At 43.4% G+C, this 16595-nt stretch overlaps 1 protein-coding gene across 1 annotated transcript in view; it reads left to right on the forward strand.

Annotated features, from left to right (window-relative positions):
* The window catches only part of KCNB1 (potassium voltage-gated channel subfamily B member 1), a 719591-nt gene that overhangs the window by 439470 nt on the left and 263526 nt on the right, over positions 1 to 16595 (forward strand). The window lies entirely within an intron of this gene.

Genomic DNA, 16595 nt, shown 5'->3' on the forward strand with positions numbered 1-16595 from the left:
ATCACATTCTGAAGGGGAGGCCACCATTTTGCACCCCTGTCAGGAGTCACCTATGACAGTCAACTTCCAAACAGGGTAAAAAAATGAAAGACAGACAGCATGCAAGGCAGGGTTATGGGGGATGTGTTCAGTGGGGTAGAATTATTTGCAGGTAGTTGGGTGGCTAATCCCTGCGATACAGTTTATAACAAGGGGTTAGGCACAGGGCCAATTAATTGCACGCCTTAAAACAAGTGCATGCCACTTGACCACTGTGCACAGTTTTGCTATGTGCTATTGCTCCTTAATTTTACATAACCTATCAAACTTTCACAAACAGTAACTTAAACATCGTCAACCAGACAAAATCCTCCTCCAAAAACATATGCAATATCCCAGTGTTATTTCATTATCATATATATGTTTGTTTCATTAAACAAACATAAAATATATAACATTGCTACAATCTTCTCAATTTGAAGTTGTTGTCACTTTTCTTCATTGTAGCCCTGAGCCCAATGCATTTCGGGTCCTTGGCCCTTCTTCAGGGGTATAATTTGGAACAAACAATATAGTATAATATTAATCAGCATTGAATGTATGAGGAAAAATCAATACTCAACATTGGTTCAAGTTATTACTTTCATTGAATACAGTTGCTCAGATTGCTGTTGATGAAACAATGGAAAGAATAAAAAGATGAAGAACCCCATGGTGAACCAAGTAAAAAAACAAGTGAAAGAACAACCTCTCGAGGTGTAAAAATCCATCTTAGCTAACAAGTGCCTTCCATGAAAAACCTCTACACACCTCAACCATCACACATGGACAGTGCGCCTTATGTGGATTCTTCCATTTGTGCTTTCCAAAAGCTACCTGCTGTTGGCCTTCTACAACAGACTTCCACATGAACCAAACCATTCTGTATGTGGAAGGAAAGAAAATAAGAATAAAAACACTTACTCTGTGCCGTCATGCTCGATCGAACTGCTCGCCCTACTGTCACATTATGCCTCTGTGTACACGCCCGCTCATGCTCACCTGAGCGTCTCTTAAATTCAGTGTACCCTCCGTGGTTTGACCGGGCCTCAAGTCCCAACTGCAATAGGAAAAACCAACGTCTATCAGGCTCTACATTCATAGTTACATGTCAAATCATTGTTACCTGCTAAATCGGCATAACGCGGCATACCTTGGTGTTCTCAAGCGTTCAATCAATTCCGTACCAGCGTGATGGTCTCTACACTATCCTGTTTGATTCCAACCTATGTCTGTCCCTCATCAATTTCTCCTTCTCACTCGCCTCGACACTAGAAACAATATCACAACTCCTTCTAACTCGATGGTAGTCGCCATCTTCAAGATGAGGGACAGACGTAGGAACACCAAGGTATGCCGCTTTAGCCGATTTAGCAGATAATAATGATTTGACATGTAACGATGAACCTGAATTTAAAGGAATCTCATTTTGTTTTTAAATACCCATTTTTTCTGCTTTTAAAAATAAATGCATAGATTGTTTTCTGCCTGTATTTATCTGTAAAAATCAGTAAAAATGGAAAACTGTAAGCCCTAATTATAAGGCAAAAGGTTCCAGAATCTGACATTACACAATGTCACGTAAATTGAGATTTTGCTCAGGTAAAAATCCTTTCAGAGGAGCAAGGGAAGAACATAAATAAATCGAACGTAAGTGGGTTTTTGCTCACAAAATGCATGATTTGTTCTTTTTTTGTTAAGAGCAAAATACATCGACCAATTCAAAATAGACGTGAGGGCGCATATCACTCAGAAACAACTTAAATTGCCATACGGGCATTTTGATTAGTAAAGCGTAATTTAACTTACATTTGGGGCATTTCATGTAATATCTGCACAGAAAATTGGACTAGTTTCACCCATATTTTCCTCAAATCGTTTCCACTCCGACACAAAGAACATCTCAAAACAATCTTCTTCTGAAATGCCACTCTTAGCACATAAAGAAGGAGGCAACTTAGTGGCTCCACTGACGATTATGGATATGCACAAAGATCCCGCTGAGGCTCAGGAGTATCCAGTGCTGCTGTGATCTGTAGATGGCTGATGCTCAATGGACAAAAGTAAATCCATTCGGCATTAACTGGATGTCAACGGAGGCTTAATGGCATTAGTGGCTGGTCTTGCAGCAGAGTGGCAGGGTGGGGGAGGGGTATCGGGTGCGGTGGGGATGGAAGGACGACAAAATAAATAAGAAAAAGAAAATAACTTACCTGCTCCTTGCCAATCTCGGCTCTGTCTCTCTTCTCCTTCCTGCTGTGTACGCACTGATGCTCCCAGACTCCCCACAACCAATCCCAGTGCTTCACTCATACTGGCCGGAATGAGAGAAGCTCTGGGATTGGCTGGAGCAGGCTTGCTTTCTGCTCCAAAGGGGACTGAGAGTCTAAGCTTGCTGTTCACTCCACCAGGCAATGAAGCTCGAGTTGGAGAGAAGCAAATGCGCATGGCGGTTTGGCCATACTAAAACTGCCGGCCATGCCATCAGGCGCACTGACAGCAGTGCTGCCCACCAGTACCCTTCTGTGCCTGTCATGGCATAGATATGCCCCCAAAGACTCAGCTCCATCTAGAGGAAAAATAAAATGATAATATTACTGTTTTCTTATAATTTCATTTTTCCTTTCCCTCAGCTGGCCAGCGGGGGGCGGTGCTCCTCCGCCATAGCAGAGGAGCTGCAGCTGCTTAATGGTCAACATTATCAAAGACTGGTGAGGAGTCAAGTATGATAGGGAGCCGTAGGTCATTCCTTTTTGGGTGCTTTATCAGTGCTTTAGACACCTTTAGACATATAGGGCACACTTTCCATGTTTGCCCCATGACGCACCTTAAAGCTGGTGCGCTGGTTGCAAACATGAAAAGTGTGCAATGCCCTCGGGCAGTCGTGAACTTGTGCTGCTCCCAGGGCAGCGCATTCAAGAGAAACACGGAGCAGCTGTTTAAAAGTTGCTCCCTGTTTCCCTGAGTAGGCGGCAACCCACATGCACTTTTTAAATGGATTAGAGATCCTCTTGCAGTCGGGTGCAATGAGTGACTGCACCTGCCTGTAAGGGAAGAACTGGGGGGTCAATGGGACCACCTTTCAAACCCTTTAAATGGCTGAATTTAGAAGGCGCAGTGAAAGTGCGTCACCTTTTCGTGGCGCAATTCCAGTACGCTTTATAAAGGCATGTTTGCCTCTGCACCCACATCGGTAATATGGTGCAGGCGGAGAGGCAAAGTGATTCCCTCATTTGCATGAGGCTACGCCCCTATGCAAATGAAGGAACGTCCTCTAATTATAGCGTTGGCACTGTATGTGCACTAGCGCTATGTGTATTACAATAGAGGATGCACAAGCATCTGCGCATAATTATACAATGCTGCAGCTGGAGGTGGCGACATGCCGAGAGCCCGCCTGGGGAGGGCAGGGGGGCATGGGGAGACACCCTGTAAAAAAAACCATTAAAAAAAAGAGCAATCATCGCCGGGCAAACACCAGCGTCGAGAGTCTGTCGGAATTTTCCCCTCTGTAAAATTTCCTTAAACCCTCTCCTGAACCTTCTACCTTCCTTCATCTCCTCTGAACACACCTGAGCCTTATTAGCTTTCTTCTTCATCTCAAAAGACTCCTATACCAAGGTTTCCCCAGAAAAGGCATATCTCAGAAAGTAGTCTTAAATGTACTTCTTTTTCAAGGGAATTCTAAGCATCCCCAGCTGAAAATCAACAACATGTTTTCATAGACCTGCCTTGAGCATCTCTCCAAAGCGAAATTTAATTTTCTTTTCCTCTGTACAGCTGGTTGGTTGTTTCCCAGAGCAGTCTAGACCCTCCATAACCCTGTCAAAGGAGATCATTTAAAATACTCTCTGGAAAACAACTTCTCTCTCTGCTGCATAGATGGAAACTGCCTTGAGCACTGCAGCTGTACAAGAAAAGGGAAAAATTATAATATTGAATGCAACATTGCTTTGACTGTGTTTTCCTACTGCCAACAGCTTTAAATGTACTGCAAATAACAGAGAGAGAGAGAAAGAGATAAGGGAATTTGCCAAAGATCACACTGTGCCCTCTAGCATTGGTGCATCAGCTAAAAAGTTCTGTCTCCGAGGCCTCTATAATAATGTTTGGGGTCTAGGCTTATTGTTGCTGCAGACTACTGTAGAGTAGTGGTATGTGGCGTTCCTCTATCTAGAAATGGAAGAGGAGGTTAGGTCTCTTGACTAAGGCAATGCTCTTTTTATACTAAGCATTATTGCTAAGTAATGTTATGTTATGTTTTGTTTCATTACTATATGCTGTTGTTACATGATGCTTGTTCTATGTTATTTACTTCTCTCCTATGTCCCTACCAAAAGTGCTGTGAGGTCACAGAGTGGTGATATATAAGGTTGCACATAAAATCCAATATGATAAGGGACCTATTTATGAGCTGGTTTGCATCGCTCTTGCACCACGCAACGTAGTGCCAGAGCGACACAACCCGTAAATCAGATTTATGAAGCAACGCAAGGTCACTTTGCGTGGCCCGGAGTGACTCCATAAATCTGGCGCAAAGCGACTGCTGCATAGCCTTATTCTGCCCTGGGAAGGCATTCCATGGGCATTGCCCGGGTGTTCCCATGCAACTCCCATGGTTTTCGACACATTCCCAGATTTACCAGAACTGGTAAACATGGGAATGCTCCAAAAAGATACACCTTCCCAAGAGAGGCGTAACAAGCAGAATGATCTTTATTTCTCCTCTTTTCTTCCTCTTTCCACGTGTGCTACACGCTGCAGCGCGCATAGATAGAGAAATATGCCTCCAAGGATTGAGGCAATGCTCTTTTTTTACTAACCATTATTGCTATGTAATGTTATGTTGTGTTTTCTTTCATTACTATATGCTGTTGTTACATGATCCGTCTTCTATGTTATTTACTTCTCTCCTATATCCCTACAAAAAGTGCTGTGAGGCCACAGAGTGGTGTTATATAAGGTTGCACATAAAATCCAATATGATAAGGGACCTGTTTATGAGCTGGTTTGCATCGCTCTTGCACCACGCAACGTAGTGCCAAAGCGACACAACCCGTAAATCAGATTTATGAAGCAACGCAAGGTCACTTTGCGTGGCCCAGAGTGACTCCATAAATCTGGCGTAAAGCGACTGCTGCATTGCCTTATTCTGCCCTGGGAAGGCATTCCATGGGCATTGCCCGAGTGTTCCCATGCAACTCCCATGGTTTTCGACACATTCCCAGATTTACCAGAACTTGTAAACATGGGAATGCTCCAAAAAGATACATCTTCCCAAGAGAGGCGTAACAAGCAGAATGATCTTTATTTCTCCTCTTTTCTTCCTCTTTCCACATGTGCTACATTCTGCAGCGCGCATAGATAGAGAAATATGCCTCCAAGGATTGAGGCAATGCTCTTTTTTTTACTAAGCATTATTGCTATGTAATGTTATGTTATGTTTTGTTTCATTACTATATGCTGTTGTTACATGATGCGTGTTCTTTGTTATTTACTTCTCTCCTATATCCCTACAAAAAGTGCTGTGATGCCACAGAGTGGTGATATATAAGGTTGCACATAAAATCCAATATGATAAGGGACCTGTTTATGAGCTGGTTTGCATCGCTCTTGCACCACGCAACGTAGTGCCAGAGCGACACAACCCGTAAATCAGATTTATGAAGCAACGCAAGGTCACTTTGCGTGGCCCGGAGTGACTCCATAAATCTGGCATAAAGCGACTGCTGCATAGCCTTATTCTGCCCTGGGAAGGCTTTCCATGGGCATTGCGTGGGTGTTCCCTTGCAACTCCCATGGTTTTTGACACATTCGCAGATTTACCAGAACGGGTAAACATGGGAATGCTCCAAAAAGATACACCTTCCCAAGAGATGCGTAACAAGCAGAATTATCTTTATTTCTCCTCGTTTCTTCCTCTTTCCACGTGTGCTACACGCTGCAGCGCGCATAGATAGAGAAATATGCCTCCAAGGATTGATTTGATGCATGAAGGTGTCCCTTCCTGCACAGAAACAATCTTGCATGTAAGGCAGGCACCCTTACACCATGGTGCAAGGGTACCTGCATTGACACTAGGCCGCCAAAAGGATGCCAGCGCATAGTAAAAGGCAGACATGCACCATATTGCCTGAAATACCAGTGCAGCGCAGGAAGGTGAATCGCTGCGCTGCCTGACTTTTTTATAAATATTAAATATTCAAATTTGTTATGTCATGTTATGCTATGTTGTGATAGGCTGTGTTAGGTATTGTTATGTTACGTTATGTTATGCTACTGTGCTGTTATTTTATGTTGTTATGGTATTTCATGTTATGTTATGTTATTTAATGTTATATGTTATGTTATGGTCTGATATTTTATCGCAGAGATAACGTGCTATTAGTAACGTTTATCTCCAAAGCGATAAAATAACCGGCGATAGCGGCGAAATGCATGAATATCGATGGAAATCCAGCGATATTCAGGCATTATCGCTAATAGGGACTTAGCCTGAATATCCACCTCCCATTGGATATACAGGCTAAGAACTGGTCTGAGCAGGCGTTAGTTGTCAGCGATATTCGCGCTTAGCGCGAATTGTTTTGTCGCTACGCCTACGTTGATAATAGGCGATAACGATGTTAGCGACTGCTTTCAGTCGCTAACAGGTTGGGTACGCCCACTTTGCATGTAATTAGCGATAAATATCAAACCACCCGCTATCGCCTAAAAGCTATGGCTAACTGATGTTAGCGACTGCTTGCTAATAGGGTGATGAAATTATCACCGCTTTGCGGCCGAAAACGGCCACAAAAGTGGCGATAATTTCATTTCACCTTCCTTGGTAATATGCCCCTGAGTTCTCTCCAATGTCTCCCTTCAGTGTCTCCCAGTAGACACCAGCAGTACTTTCCAAGCACTCTCTGGTCGCAGATGCTTAAAGGAGCAGACCCCCGCCCACCCCTTGAGGAAATTCACCTGCCTGTTTGTGAAAGGTGTCAAAGAGTTCTCGACATTCACCCTTCAAATCTGGGCTGGGCTAGCACGGCACTGCAAGAGCAGAGACGTGTGATCTTGCACAAGTCAAATTAACATCGCAGTCAGTCACTTCCATGAATTTTACCGTGTTGGTACTAAATGATTGCCTACATCAGTGCGAAACTATTTTATCAATGCCTAAATTGATGTTCTAATTTATTCCACGTCGCAGATTAACATGTCAGTCCTGCTGAGGGATGAAAGGAAAAACTGATATCAGAAGCATATGAAAAATGAAGGCGCCATCTGCTCTTGTGCAAGTCTGGCTGCAGGGAAGTCAGTCATTCTTCTAGCAGATAAAACCACGGATTGTGGTGAAAGTTGTTCAGTTTCGAAAAACTTGATGCATTTTTTTGCTGATGTGAGTGAGGCATGCCTCTTAAACAACATTTTATTTGCTGGAAAGATAGACTTTGCTTATGCAGCAAGTTGGTGCCAGGAAGAGATGTGCATTTTACCCCATTGCACGGGCATTGCCCAGATCATGATGGCTCTGCTGTAGAGAATGTCATGTGTAGGAGGCAATTTTCACATGACTCTGTTTGCATTAATTCAAATGACTCATGCTGACATAAGGTGAAAGGTCAGGTAGATGCAGTGCTTAATTTGTAGGACAATAAGTGCCAGTGCCCAGGGTAGGTTACAGGAGGTGGCTGCAGTTTATACCACACGCTGCCCCTGCCACCGCTGCCAAACCTCATCACTGTTCTACAAATGTGGCTATTTGGACCATTTCAGGTCGGCTATAGTTTGTCTGAATATTTAATGGCTATTGAGCTGATAAACACTGTGCTCATTTCCAGTGTTAAAAAATAGTCAGACAGTGCCACCATGTGGTAGACTGTCATAAACAAGTGCAGTTTTAATTATCAAGTGCCGGTCCGAGCACTGCCAAACACTGCACAAATTAAGCACTGGGTAGATACTTGTTGTTGCTCGGCCTACATTGTGAATTTGAGCTTTGGGTAAGGTAGTACTGTGAATCTGTTTAGAAGCACTGCTCTGTTGTATGACAAGTGTGCCACCAGAACCAAAGGTGAAAAATATCCTGAAAACTCTACACCATGAAACCTATGTCCAGGTGAAGTGGAATACTGGAGGGGACCTAACACCCAGGATACCAATAAATTGGGGTGTCAGGCAGAGCTGCCTGCTTGCTCCCACACTCTTTAGCCTATACATTAATGGAGCGGTAGATAGATTGGTTCACTGCAAGCATAATCCCCCCAAATCTTTGGGCACTAGTATCCCCATTCTCATGTTTGCCAATGACACCCTCCTATCATATCGAACTCTGTGGGGCTTGCAGTTGTTTTTGGATTGCTTTGCACTGTTCTGCCTCGATAGGGGTTTGGAGATAAATTCTGCAAAGTTAAAATGTATGGCACTCAATCCCCATTGTTCCTTCACGGGCAGGATGAGTATAGAGAGGGCGCCAATAGATCAAGTAAAATGTTTCAACTATTTAGGCGTAAGGTTGGCTGACATCATCTCGTGGGCTCCCCAACCTGGGAAAAGTAGAATTACACTGATACAATGGGCATCGGCAATAGGAAGGAGATACATGGCCACCTCTGGAGGACTAGTAACGCTATATATGGCGCCAAACTTTGGGGTTGACGTGACCATGCTCACCCGTAAGGAAAATCAATTTATCAATACTCACTTTAGTTTGCCTGCAAACACTCCCATCCAGGGCTTTAAGTGGGCTGGGTCTCACCGGTGCTGAGCACGGCAGTTTTTTAAAGGGGCCTCGAAACGGGTCTCTATCGGGCTCTGTTTTGTGCCCTGGCACAGGCAGTCTGTTTTTTCCGGACTGCAGTGGCAGCAGGCACATTGACGTGCATGTGCTCACTCTGCTCACTTCTCACTAGTGGAGAAGTTATGGCATGACGTCATGCCAGGTGAGCGTTGTAGGGGAAGGGAAATCCTTTAACCCCTTCCACGCTGATGACGAGCTCAGCTCGTCATGAGGTACACCTCTCGTACGCTCATGACGAGCTGAGCTCGTCATGAACCGCGGGATTCCGCGATTCTCAGCACACAGCGGGAAAACGCGCAGCGCGCATGTGGTTAAAGAGAGTCATTTACTCTCTGGGTTTCCCTTCTCTTTTTGAAACTCAAGAGCAACAACATTGTTGTGGTATCACCAGGGCTTTAAGTGGAAGCTTTTTCAATATTATACACAAGCCATAGTTGCTGCTTAATTATGTTATGCAACTAACACCCATTGACGAAGCCAACAGTCCTGACTTGTTGTAGGTATGATAGTACTTGTATTATATATCTGGATGCAATGACAGAAACAGCAAAATACAAGTTGAGTGGCACCCTACGCTAAGCACAGATTGGTAGCTTCTGTATATTTAAGCCACGCCTTTAATTACATCGGCCACGCCCCTTTCGAGAGACCCCTCAGTTTTTCCATCCCACTTAAAGCCCTGCTTCCATCTTAACTTTACAACTTGATTTAGCATTAATGATAATCGCTATGGTGCTCCTTTTGAAACTCTTGGCACACTGGGTGCGTCTTTGGACGATAACTGAACTGGAACCCTATAGAAAAGCGCTCGTAGAATTCAGGCTCTTCAAGCGAAAAGTCTGTATATAAAATGTAGGATTGGCATTTTGCCACTAAAACCTCTCACAGGTAAGTGGGACAAAAGCAGTTCAGTGCTCCCTCACGGTCCTTTTTGCTAACATCAGAAGAGTTAGTGGACCACTTCCTCTTTGTTTGCCCAACGTATGCCCTGCCTCGAAAAAGATGGATTATCCCTGTACATAAACTAATGGGCATGGCACACTTTTGGGAAGCTGTCAGGATGCTCAGGTGGGATACCAAGGGGCACACTGTCTTTGCGATCTCCAGATTTTTGATGCGGGCTTGGAGAATTAGATCAAATAAACTCCTTGTGTAAATCTGATTAGCTGATTCTGCTGCTACACCGATAGAGAGCACAGTGCTTGTAGCTCAGGCCCCTAAAGTTGGACCCCTGGGGATGGTTTGCTTCTTCTCTGCTCTTGTATTTCTGCTGCTAGGTACCTTTTAGTATAAGTACCCCTAGTAGGGCTTTTAAGAGGCTGATTAGAACCTTCGCAACTAAAGTATCCACGAGTCTATTCAAACTCAGAACTACACTAGAAGTAAAAACAGGGTTGGATACAAATACAACCATGTAACCTGTATCAGTAGGTGTGCACAAGCCAGAGGTACTGACGGTTAGAGCGGGGCCTCATTTTTATGAGCCGTTGCCAGGTGAGGTGTCTTCCTTACAGTATACAGATACTAACAGCATTCCCTATACAGATGAGGACATGAAAACCTACTGATACAGGTTACATGGTTGTATTTGTTCCAACCCTGTTTTTACTATTTGTTTTTTCACTAATGGCACATTCTGCACAGTAGCAATATACTTTTTGTACGGTCTTGAAGAAAGCCTAGGATTCATCTAAACAGAGCGGCTGAAACATGTAGACCTACCTTTTACTTCGGACAGTTATTATGTTAAAACTGTTGTTGCACTGTTTTTAATCTGGGCATTTGGAGATAACTATTAAAGCTATTTTCTCCTTCTGTTCATTTTTTATTCACTCTTTGCACTTATGTGCACTGCGTCCATCACTCCTTAACAAAACACCTCTTCACATCTAGGTGATCTGATAGAGTGCATTATCGCGCAATTAGTATTAGTGAAAAACACTCTTGAGCTTCCCTTCTTATTGTAAGGGTTGTAGCCATTGGCGCACTAGCGTGTCGCAAGGAGGATACCCAGATGATGAAGCACGTCACCTTGGTGAGTGATGGGAATCCGTCCTCCTAAAAGGATTGCCCAGGTCTTTGTACGGGTCAATCTGAATAGGGTCTCGTTCCGTTAAGCCTAGTGTAGTTCTGAGTTTGAATAGACCCATGGATACTTTAGTTGTGATATATAACTGATTTGGGGAAAATATTCACGCCAGGTCTCAAAACGTTCCCTAGGACCCTTTTTCTCCTCTTTGTGTTGTTGATTAGAGCCTTTCACATACAGTGAAAGATGTTTAATGCTTTAATTTATCTACATATGCATTTTATGATCACACAAGCTCATTATGGTACTTTCAGGATATTGCGACAGTCACTTTAAAATGAGTTTAAGACCAGAACCCTGTACTTTTCGACAAACAGTGATTTATTTATTGTTTTAACCTATTTTTATAAGTCATTTGCGATCACACAAGTTCACTACAACGCTTCCACGTTATTGCATTAGTCAATTTAAAAAGAGTATAAGACTACAGAATTTTGTTAACAGGGCTCGTTCATCATAAAACTGCTGTCTTCGTCTCTTATAGATATACCTATTGCCCTTTGGATATTATGTTTGCATGCACAGTGGTTATGCAATCATGGCTGTTCCTGTCGGAGTGAATCAGCACTATGTTCTTTGTTTTTATTTGAATGCTATATCTTTCATTATTCCCTAGAGCTGGATACTGGACAAATTGGGCCAATTCTGTTTGTGATTGCAATTATATCTACAATGATTTGCAATGTAATTGTATTGGTAGTACATATTAACCACAATAAAGTATCTAAGGAAAAAAAAAGAAAATATCACTGTTTACCAATTTTCACCAGGACCAGTCTGGCATTTCCCAGTCAGCTGCGGGTTAATAGGCTGCCGTCCGAGATGGCTGAGTTGCCATAACCCAACAATGACAGCCCCCATGGTCCTATTCTATCTGCAGCCTCCTGCAGTGAGATGCTGGTTTGCATTTGTGTGCAAGGATGATTTAGTTTTCCAGTCCTGCCCTCTTTATGACTCTATCTCTTTGATAGCCAGAAACTCATGGCGGGCCACATTTCCCTGTCCCATAAGTGGGGCTGTGCTTGTTAAAAGTGCATAATTTGTGCCAGTAGTTGCAAGTGCTGTGCAACATCACATTTTTCTATCATTAATCTCTGTGTCAGAGCAAGAGAGAGAAAGGCAGAGCAGGTAGAAAGAAGGAGGAACAGAGTCGGCCCGATTCACAGAACTAACTTAAGACAAAATCCTAAACTTAATACTTTTGGTATTCACAGAAGGCATTTAGTAGTATTAAAGTTAGGATTTTGTCTTAAGACTGCCTTAAGACTGTCTTAAGTCTGTCTTAAGTCTGTCTTAAGTCAAACTTAAGACAGAATCCTAACTTTACTACTACTAAATGCCTTCTGTGAATACCAAAAATAGTAGGATAGACTGAAGACAGACTTAAGACAGACTTAAGACAGACTTAAGATAGACTCAAGACAAAATCCTAACTTTACTACTACTAAATGCCTTCTGTGAATACCAAAAGTAGTAAGTTTAGGATTTTGTCTTAAGTTAGTTCTGTGAATCTTGCCCAGAGATAGGAAAACAGTGACTAAGAAAGAATGCAAGAGTGAGATAAAGAGACCGGAAGGGTAGGGTCCAGGCCCGGACTGGCCGTTGTGGGCACCGGGCAATCCCACGGTCGGCCGCATGGGTGGGGGCCGGTTTTGGGCCCCAGGGGGCCGTTTTTGTTACAGGGCCGTTCTTTGCAGCATAGCTGCAAAAACGGCCCTGTAACAAAATCGGCCGAAAACCGGCCCTGGCAAAGAGTGCGGTCGCACCCCAGGGGAGAGGTGGGGGCCGGCTGAGCACTTTGCCAGGGCCGATTTCGGTTCCCAGTCCGGCCCTGGTAGGGTACTGGAAGAACGAGGGAAGGAATCAAGACCTTGCTATTCAGCAACCAGGGCATTCGCACAGCGCCAGCAGTGGACTGTTAAGAAAAACTTTGGTGCTTCCTCTTTTTTTTAACACATGCTTGTCTTCCGAAGAATAGTACAATATGGTGCTATTTTTGCAATATCTTTAATGAATATGTGTGAAGCAGAATAATACCCGCACACACACACACCCACAGCCCCCAAACACACACCCACACCCACACCTCTACACCACACACACATAAGCACACACACACACACACACACACAACGGTAGAGCTGATTCATGAGCCATTTTGTATGGCCCATTAGGTCATGTTAAGCCACAAAGCTGATTACTGTAGCACTGTGGCGAAGCGGAGGCGTACCACAGACAGTTTGATGAGCCTTCTTTCCTACTTCTGACTCCATATGGTAAATGTGTTTTAATCTTACAATTTGGCCTACTGAACAGGAAATGCACATGGCTAGCAGTTGCACAGTTTAGTTGCTCGTTTGTCATCATGGCTATATACGTGGAGTTTGCTGTATCTGTAATTAACTCATCGGACAACTGAAGCAATTATATCTACTGTTGGGAACTATTGGAAACTGACTCTAATCCAATCAATCCTGGTCATTAGCATTACGCGGTGTGTGATTGTTTTGTCAATGCAAACTGCATCCGGCTTTAGCTGCAGCCATTATCTAGCAATGCATTCATAAATAACCAGTAAGCTATTGGGGGAATTATATCTTTTTTGCCCTTGTACTAAAGATTTTCTCAAAAAAAAGTTTTTTAGCAGACTACTGACTCCCTATCATGTAGTTCACCCTGCCGTTCATCTCACTATTTCCCACTTGGCCTCTTGACTTCCCTTCATCAGTAGCGGCCACTCTTATTGTGAAGTGGTGGGGTGGGGGGAGGGGAACACAAACAGAAAAAAGCAGAATTAAGAATAAAGAAAATAGCACTTACCTGCTCTGACGGCAGCCGCCTTGCTCCCAATCCTCGCTTCCCATTCAGGAACTGCTGCACACTGCATAGGCTCCCAGCTCCCAATCTCAGAGCTTCTCCCATGCTGGGAATGCTATTCCCAGCATGAGAGCAGTGCTGGCATTGGTCTGAGCACCCTGGTTCGGCGCTCAGACATGGACTGGGAGCCTGTGTAGGTTCTCCACCCAGGTGTACAGCACAGCTCAGGTGGAGAAAGGCTAAGTGCGCATGATGGTTTGGCCCCAGAGGGCCGGCCAACCTGTGATGCGCTCTCAACAGTGCCCACCACTCCCCCTTCCTCCCTGGTGCTGCAGCTCAGTATGGCTGGACACGGCCCTCCCTCTGCTCGTGGTCTGCAGGATGAGAAATAAAATGATAATAACATTTTTTATTATATTTTTCTTTTTGTCCTTTGTGTCTGCTGGCTTTCAGCGGGGGGGGGGGGGGCAACGCTGCTCCATCATAACAGAGGAGCCGCCTCAACTTTTTATATGCCTCTCTTTCTGATGCATGAAGATGGAACCTGGTGCAGGTAGGACAACGGTGGGCTGACACTATGATATGAAATATCCCTTTATAGTGATACCCTCATATTGAAGACCAGCAATTGATTAGGGAATTTCAGACTATCTTTGCCAAATCCTCATAAAGTGAAACTATTAGTCAGGTGATGGCAGTCTGGGCAAACAAGCTTGCCTGGGTGCTCAAGTAGGTTGGATTTGTGTTCTGCATCCAATTAGCCACATGACTCAACCAACCCATTGTCACCTAAAACACTAAGCAAGTCATATCGCTCAGTTTCTGAACATATCTTTAAATGAGGAGGAACCCTCTCAAGTCTTAAGCTCTCTTCTCAGGCCCACATTCGATCAAAGCGGAGGTTGTAGGCAACCTTGGAATTAATAATGGAACATCTGACTGACTTATTGAGAATAAGTGCAGGTTGATATAGGGACCATTAACATCAATTTCCTATGCACTTTCGAATAGACGCTTACAAAGTCCATTATAAAATGGCAATGTGGATTGAGCGGGGCTCCTTGATGCATGTATGTATGTGTAGTACCGGTGTAGGATTTCTTCTACTGGAGTTTTTATTGTGTGGGCTCTTAGTTATAGGGCCCAGTGATGGATGCCCACTCAAGCTGAACAGGCATGAATTTTAATGGATCACCTTTTGCACTGGGGAGCATCTATGTTATATAATATATTGATCTGAGTATGATACCTTAGTAAATCATTCTATATATGTTTCAAATAATATTTAAGATGACTATGACGCTATTTGAGGGGTCAACATGGGGTACGATAGATTTAAATTTAATTTTCATAACTAGTATAAAAGCTACCCCATATATGTTTTTGTGCAAAATATATTTTTATTGTCTCGCCACTAAGTAACATCAGATTAAATACCATGTGGATTGGATATTAATCTTTTAGGAGTGGCCGTTATTAATGATTTCATCTTAAGGGATCAATTAAAGATGGCCATGTTTCTCTACTTATTACAACTTGTAAACCTTTGTTGTTTATATCTTGTACTTTATATCGTGTGTTTAAAATGTATGGTTTCTTTCTAATGCTGATAAAGTTAATATTTTGCAAAACGCATGTTGCCCTGATATGGAAAGAATAATGACAAATGGTGGCAATTTTAAAGAAGACTTCCAATAAAGTAAATTAGTTAAAGTACTTCCATTTGAACAAGCATTGGGCCATATGATTCTTTTAAATGTCCCAAAACGTTTGCAATTTGTACTATGTTGGGTTTTGAAAATCAGGTTCCAGGGCTGTGACGCAACCTCCATAGTGCAACAAAGGGAGAAGGTAGAGCGGCTAGAAACCTCGGCTATGGTAGTTAGCTCAGAACCTAGGTGGAACATGGCTCTAGGAAGGAGACTTTAGGATACAGTATCAACAGATCCCTGCCCTTAAAATTCTAATCTCTTTCTCACAGCAATCAGATTTGGAAGTATTTAGATAATTTAGATTTCCCACAGAGGTGGTTAGAGTTAGAGCCAGGAGGAGACTGTAGGGATTGTGGGAATGAGGAGAGAGGGAGATAATCCTGTGAAACTCTGGCAAACATGCAAAGTCAAAACTCAGGCATAAAAGTTTTCATTTTTCATACATCAGTTGAGCTTAGATCGTGGTAAATTTTCTTTTATGGGATCCTAATCCTGCGTAAATCATGAATATTGAATATTGTACATTACAATAATTTGTATTTACCTTATGCTTATGCTTTTAGTGTGATGTTTTCCCACATCAGACTGATTCAAGCAGAAAATACCTTGTAAGATCATTGAAACTGGGGGTGGGGGCATATTTACAACGAGTTGGCGTAGGGCAGCTCCGCAAGTAATTTTGCTGTGCTGCCCTACTCCAATTCAAAAGGGCAGTAATGCACCATATTTACAAGATAAGGTGCATTCCTGTCTTTCAGCCAGCACCGGCTCACAAGTTGCAGCTGTGCCCTAACGCAGGCACCCTTGCACCATGGTGCAAGGGTGTCTGTTTTGTTGGCATGATCGTTATTGTGCAAAAAGGGGCACCTTCCTGCACAAAAAACAATCACAAGAGCTGTTTTCCTCATTCTGTGTGTGCTGCAGAATGCAGCACATGCAGAAAGAGGGGAAACGAGGAGAAAAGTAAACATTTCTCCTCGTTATGCCTGCTCTAGGGAGGCTCAAGGTTTCGGCCCTGCCCCAGGTTTACCAGATATCTGGGGCAGCGTCAAAGTTCATGGGTGCTGCAGGGGAACACCCAACGCAATACCCATGGAACGCCTCTTTGACACAGAGTAACGGAAGGCAGCAACTTTACTCTGCTTTGCCTTACTCCATATCTACGAGGCCATGA

The sequence above is a fragment of the Lissotriton helveticus genome, chromosome 7 (genome assembly GCF_964261635.1).
Source record: "Lissotriton helveticus chromosome 7, aLisHel1.1, whole genome shotgun sequence".
Classification (NCBI taxonomy): domain Eukaryota; kingdom Metazoa; phylum Chordata; class Amphibia; order Caudata; family Salamandridae; genus Lissotriton; species Lissotriton helveticus.